The sequence below is a fragment of the Bison bison genome, unplaced genomic scaffold (assembly GCF_000754665.1).
Source record: "Bison bison bison isolate TAMUID 2011002044 unplaced genomic scaffold, Bison_UMD1.0 scf7180017864481, whole genome shotgun sequence".
Lineage (NCBI taxonomy): Eukaryota > Metazoa > Chordata > Mammalia > Artiodactyla > Bovidae > Bison > Bison bison.
In genome coordinates, this window is record NW_011495041.1 from 2,069,882 (window position 1) to 2,076,865 (window position 6,984).

At 41.6% G+C, this 6,984-nt stretch overlaps 1 protein-coding gene across 1 annotated transcript in view; it reads left to right on the forward strand.

The window, feature by feature from the left end:
• The first annotated feature begins 1,249 nt into the window (after positions 1-1,249).
• Positions 1,250-6,984, forward strand: part of LOC105004627 (chromosome unknown open reading frame, human C21orf62) — a 19,551-nt gene continuing 13,816 nt past the window's right edge. The window contains exon 1 of the mRNA XM_010862293.1: positions 1,250-1,581. The gene's annotated coding sequence lies outside the window, so the exon portion shown is untranslated. The remainder of the gene's footprint in view (positions 1,582-6,984) is intronic.

A 6,984-nucleotide genomic window follows, 5' to 3' on the forward strand; every position in this document is an offset into this window, starting at 1 on the left:
ATGTATAGATGTGAAAGCTGAGCGCCGAATCAAAAAGCTGGATGCTTTTGAACTGTGGAGTTGGAGAAGACTCTTGAGAGTCCCTCGGACCGCAAGGAGATCCAACCAGTCCATCCTAAAGGAAATCAGTCCTGAATGTTCACTGGAAGGACTGATGCTGAAGCTGAAGCTCCAATACTTTGGCCCTCTGATGCAAAGAGCTGACTCATTAGCAAAGACCCTGATGCTGGGAAAGATTGAAGGTGGGAGAAGAAGGGGACGACAAAGGGTAAGATGGCTGGATGGCATCACTGACTCAATGGACATGAGTTTGAGTAAGCTCCAGGAGTTGGTGATGGACAGGGAGGCTGGCGTGCTACAGTCCATGGGGTCGCAAAGAGTCGGACATGACTGAGCGACCGAACTGAAGAGAGAGCAGGACTATATCTTTGTTCTGTTTTTTTCCTGCTGAAGTTTGGTTGATTTACAATGTTGTGTTAGTTTCTGGTGTGTAGCAAAGTGATATACACAGATATGTGTGTATATATTCTTTCTCATATTCTTTTCCATTATAGGTTATTGTAAGATATAGAGTATAGCTCCCTGTGTTACAGAGCAGGACCTTGTTGTTCATCTGTTTTACATACAATAGTTTATACCTGCTAGTTACAAACTTCTAATGTATTCCTCCCCCTCCCCTTCCCCTTGTAGTAACCATAAGTTTGTACAATGCTATTTTGGGGAGGGGGCATGCAGCACGGAGTGTGGAATCTTAGCTCCCCCACCAGGGATCGAACCCACAGCCCCGTTCATGGGACGCTCAGAGTCCTAACCACTGGACCGCCAGGGAAGTCCCTGGTAACCATAAGTTTGTTTTCTATGTGTGTGAGTCTGTTTCTGTTTTGTAAATAAGTTCATTTGTATCATATTTTAGCGCTAGCTTTGGCAGCACATATACTAAAATTGCATCATATTTTAGATTCCACAGATAAGTGATATCATATGATCTTTGTCTTTCTCTGTCTGACTTACTTCACACAGTGTAATAATCTCTCGGCAGGACTATGTCTTTGGAGCTAAAATGAGTTCATTTTCTCTTTGGAACAACTACACTGGGACAATTTTTATACTAGTTCGGGTGTTTGCCATAAGTAACAATTCACTGGGCCAAAAAGAGTGGAACAAAGCATGATCATGATAGTAAAAGCATCGAGGAGTCTTCCACGCTCCATGTTTAATCCATTCAATTTCCTGCTAAAGTGGAATTCCTCGCATCACCGTCAGCCCTTCAGGTCAGCGTAGAGCAGCAGTCTCCTTTGACTCTTCTGGAAGCTTTCCACTTTGGAACTCCCAAAGAGTGGCCAGCAGTGACCAAGACAGGCTCTCTTCTGCTGTGTGGTTCATGAAACTGGAGGGCTGGCAGCGTGCTTCTGGTTGCCATGGAAATGACCAGGGCCACTGGCCTTCTGAAAACGGAAAAGAACAGCAAGTGCAAGAACAGGCATTCCGTCCTTCCTGCGGGCAGATCACACCAGCTGTCAAGCCTGAGTGAAGGATCAGCCCGGGAGTGCAGGAGACAACCTCTTAGTGGAGCTCTGAGATGTAAGTCATTTCTCTGTTCTTTTTTGAAAAGCCTATCTAGCTTAACAGTTTTTTACAGCTTCAGATTTCTGCTGCATGGCAGGAAAGTTCTGTAATGTTTGAAGAGCCACCATCAGCACCACCTTCTTCTGCAGTGTTTGTGTTTCATGAGTATAACGCACACTTATGAGTCACTTTCACCGTGAAACTCTCCTTTAAGCTTCCGGGCATGTGAATCGCTTTGTACTGAGATTCTCTTTCCTTTCAAAGGAAATGTTTTCAGAACATCAAGCAAAGAATGAAATGGTCTTCTCATTATTCCCTAAATAGATAGACTCACTTAGGTTAATATTATGTAACAGATATCTCCGTGGAATCTGGGCTTCTTGTTTCTATTTTTAAGATCTGGCGAAAATTAAAAAAAAAAAAAAAAAAGAACAACAAAAAAATCCAGCTATATTTCCTGTTGGTCATTAACACTAAATAAGAACTCAGTGAAAGAAGTATGTGTTATATCTCTTTTCCTTATTGGGATCACAAGCAAAACTGGGAACTCTCAAAACATTGGTTTTTATCGTTTCTTTGTTTTTATCTAATAATGTTATATTTATATAATGGTGTTATATTTACTGTTTATTTACACACTCTTCATTAGAAAACATAGGAAGACAAGAAGAAATCAAATTTAAATGAGCATCAACATTTAGACTGGTTAACTTTTTAAAAAAATTGGTCCCTGTATTCAAAAGTGAAACAAACACGATAAATACTATAGCAAAAGCAACAGGCTTATAGGGATGTCTTAGTCAAAACCAGTAATCCTTACACAGTTCTACATATATTCCATTGTTTCATAAATATGTTTTGGGGAAGTTTCTTAGCAATATGTGTCTTGGTGCATATTGAGGAAAGGAAATGTTTCAAAAGAACTGGGCATAATATTCATAAAAACTTGTCCTTAAAAACTGCCAGAAATATCAGACTTCTTTTGCTTGAAAATTTTTTTGATGAAAAGAGTGATCTTTGGGAAGTTTTTTTACTTTTATTTTTATACCAAATAATTCAATGTAATGCATTATTTTAAAATGTTTGAAAGGGATAAAAGACTTCACATCATATTTTTGACAGAAATTGGGCATTTTCTGAAAAGAACAGGTCCGACAAAGCATCTATGGACATGAATACTTCTCAATAGCTGGTTTGGATCTCTCAATTTTCTTTTTCACCTCGGTATTTTAATTACTTAAACCTAGTATACTATCTACCTTTAAAATTCAGGGTCCGCCGAATTTCCTGGTGGTTCAGTGGCATTCTCACTGCCAGGGGCCTGGCTTCAACCCCTGGTTGGGGAACTAAGATCCCACAAGCCACGTGGTGTGGATGGAAAAAACAAATCAGGCGCAGTGGATCATGTCTCTGTGTCCGTGGTCAGAAGAGACAATCACCCAGTTTCCCATGGCTGTGTGATCAGGGGCCAGATGCGCTGAGCTGGAGCACCAGTGATCAGATTAGCGAAGTGTGTACCAAGTCGTTTGGGCTTCCCAGGCGTCACTATTGGTAAAGAACCCACCTGTCAATGCAGGAGATGTAAGAGACATGGGTTCGATCCCTGGGTCAGGGAAGATCTCCTGGAGAAGGACACGGCCACCCACTCCAGTATTTTTGCCTGGAGAATCCCATGGACAGAGGACCCTGGCGGGCCATGGCCCATGGCATCACAGAGAGTCAGACACGACAGAAGCAACTTACCACACATACAAGCATACCAAGCCATTTACAGGAAAGGCTTGAGGGGTTTGCAACCATTGATTAATTAACTCTCACAAGAACCTGTGTCAATTAGAAAGCTGTATATTTTAGTTAAGACTGCCTATTGGCTCACTCTCCAGAAGTCTTTGTCCCATGTTCCCTGACCATGTCAAAAGAAGTAGCATTCAACCAATGTTGTCCTTAAAGATCTAATTTACAAGTGTCTTCTTAAAAAAAAGTGTTCTGATGCTTGTGCAAAATGGAACTCTCTTCTTTCCTTTTGTTTCCCATTCGTTTAGCTTGAGGTTTTATACACACTTGGGGTTAAAGGCCACAGAATCTAGTAATGGAATCCAAGGTACAGGATGTCATGTGAGTAGGAACGCAACCCTAGGATGGGAAATACGACTGTCGTTTCCATCATGACTCCCTAGAGTATATGTGGCTGTCTGGGTTCAAATCTTAGCTGTTTCCTTACGGCTCTGTGACTGTGACCATGCTATGTCTGTGTTTCTGATAGTGAAATTAGGGTCATAATATCTACTTTTAAGATTATTGCAAGGATTAAATGATATAAGACATGCAATAATACTTCAAACAGTACCTGGCACCAAAAGAAGCACTCATTAAATATTATTATTAATACTAAAGAAACGTGTAGTTCCTAATTTTAGTCATTTTTCAACACACATGTAACTCCCACATTTCTTATTTGAAAGTACATTGCCTCTTATCAATGACCATTTTCTATATTTAGCTAGTTTAACCCTGGGAATACAGGGCTGAGGGGCAGTAAAGGTTTGTGTGTGTGCATGTCAGTCACTCAGTCGTGTCCAACTCCTTGTGACCGCATGGACTATAGCCCACCAGGCTCCTCTGTCCATGGGATTCTCCAAGAAAGATACTGGGGTGGGTTGCCATTTCCTTCTCCAGGGGATCTTCCCAACCCAGGGATCAAACCTGCATCTCCTGCGTCCCCTGCACTGGCAGGCAGATTCTTTACCACTGCACCACCCAGGAAGCCCAAAGTTTTGTGTAGTAAAACGTTAATGCAATAACATCTCTTCCTCATCTAGCAGTCTGAACTTTCTTAGGAGTCAAGTAGTGTACATTTGACGAATTAAATTTGAGGTGTCTGTTGTATATTCAGGTAGAGCTATCAAGTAAGATGCTGGATACATGAGCGTGAAGTTCAAGGGAGGATTTGGGAGCTGGATAATGATCAGCATATAGATAATACTGAAATGCAGGGGTCAGCATGCAATATCCAAGGGAGTGGATATACATGGGGAAGAGAGCCAGTTGCTGAGCAAGAGGTATGCAACAACATCATGGAAGGAGAGAAGATGCTAGCCAGATACTGAGAAGGAGTGACCACTGAGGTGGCTAGAAAACAGGGGCATGCAATGGAAAGGAAGAACAGAAGGGTCTTTGCTCAGGAAGGAGGGAGTGGGCAACCATATCAAATGATAGTGAGTGGTCAGGCAAAACGAGACAAGGAAATTAACCATTGGCTTTTGACACATTGGGGAATGGGAGTCATTGGGAACCTGATGACAATCGTTCCAGTGGGGTCACCCTAAGGACAGCCTGATTAGAGTGGCTTAAAAATCTGACATAAACAAGCACTGACTTTCTATGTGACTATAGATTTGCTTATACAAGCTTGGTTTTTCCTTTATGGTTAACTGAAGTAGACCTATAAGAGGTTGGAGGCAGGCAAGAACTGTCATCCGTGAATCTAGTCTACCAAAGTTTCGTGAAAGATGTGAAGACAGTTTAAGAGATGAGGGTGGTTTCGTGTGTGTGTGTGTGTGTGCACGCACCTGAACTCAGTTGTGTCCAACTCTTTGCCACCTCGTGTACTGTAGCCCGTCAGGCTCTTCTGTCCATGGGATTTCCCAGACAAGAATCCTGGAGTGGGCAGCCATTTCCTTCTCCAGGGGATCTTTCCAACCCAGGGACAGAACCCGTATCTCCTGCATCTCCTACATTGGCAGGCAGATACTTTACCACTGGACCACCTGGGAATCCTGATGATTTCTTAGCAGATGAGAAATAGAAAACACTTCTGACAAGGGGCAACATAAGCAGTATGAGGTAGCGTCACACACACACACACACACACACACACCCCTACGCACACACGTCAGGACTTGTTCTAACAGTTTTCCCCGATGCCTCTTATTTCCAGTTGTGACCTATTTCCCATTAAAGGACCACTTCTCATTTGCATCTCTGAAATGCCTGGTCTCCCAGGTCAGTAAGGAAGCCAGGATCTTCTCCAAGGCCAGGAGCTCTATAGGGGTCCTTGGAGTGATGCCTAGTCACCACTTCATGGATGTTCTATTTGATCCAAATTGTGTAGCCCAGTTTATCCACTGGAGCCCTGCTCTTGTCACAAAAATAATCTTCTGTGAGTCATCAATGAGATCAGAAGGCATTCTTTTCACATAAAAGTCTCATTTTAGAATTGTTTTAGACATACAGGGAAATTGTGATGCTAGCACAGAGAGTTCCCATGTACCCAACAACCAGTCTCCCCTTTTATTAGCATCTTACATTGCTATAGTATACATTTGTCACCATTGATGAACCAAATACTGATGCATTATTATTATTAACTAATATCCATATTTTATTCAGATATTTTTTAGATACCCAATGTCCTTTTTCTGTTCCAGGATCTCACATTACCTTTAGTTGTAGACATGTAAAAACTCTTAAAAATCTTCCAAGAAAGCAACAAATTTCAAATTGCCTTTTGTTCCAATATTTGTAACTAAAACCACTAAAGGAAAAATTTAACCCTTAACTTTTCTGAAATCTAATCATTGAATGCAGATGAAAGGAAAAAGCTTAAGGCTTACATTTTAAGGAAATAGTTTAAGATACTTTATGGGGCTGTAATAATGTACAACTGTTAACTGGAAGACCTGAATCCCTTTTTATTGTTCTGAAAGCAGGTAATTAAAATATTAAAGGTCTACCAGAATTTTTTGTTTCTCATCTCCTAGCAAAGGGATTACTCTGACTTATTTTCCTTGGCAACCTCCTGCTCATATAATACGGACCCAGTAATTTGAGCAAAGCTCTTCCCATGTTAGTTTTATAAGACTTGATGCTTAAATGTTAGATTGTTGGGAAGTTTGCAGCAGGGTTCTTATAATCCTTCAACAAAAGCAATTCAGACAATAGTTTCTGATGCCCACAAATATCTATGCGATCAATATGTACTCAACGCTGATTCTACTCATGGTTCCCTTTAGTCTGTGGAGTGAGGTGGAAGGATAGCAATCTGGGGCCCTGATTTGGGGCTCATGGTCCCCATCTTGCGTGACTGTGTTTCGTCCTGTGTCTCCATCAGATTTACAGAAATGGTCCAAGGCAACTGCAAACTTAGAGGATGCTCACTGGTAAAGTCGCAAGAGGTTGGGGTTGCCTGTTGGGACTTATGCCAGATGTCATTCGATGGCCTTCAAGGAGATTCAGAGGCTATTGAGCTCAAATACACCCACTCTTTGACTAAGACACAAAAGTTCATCATGCTTCCTCTGTCATGGCTGGGCCATGCACTGAAATTCATGCTGAAATGGATTTTGCTTGCTGATTTGATCATATGCTACACTCCACAATTCTAGGAGGCAAAAGTAAAAAAGGAAGCAAAGGAGGAAT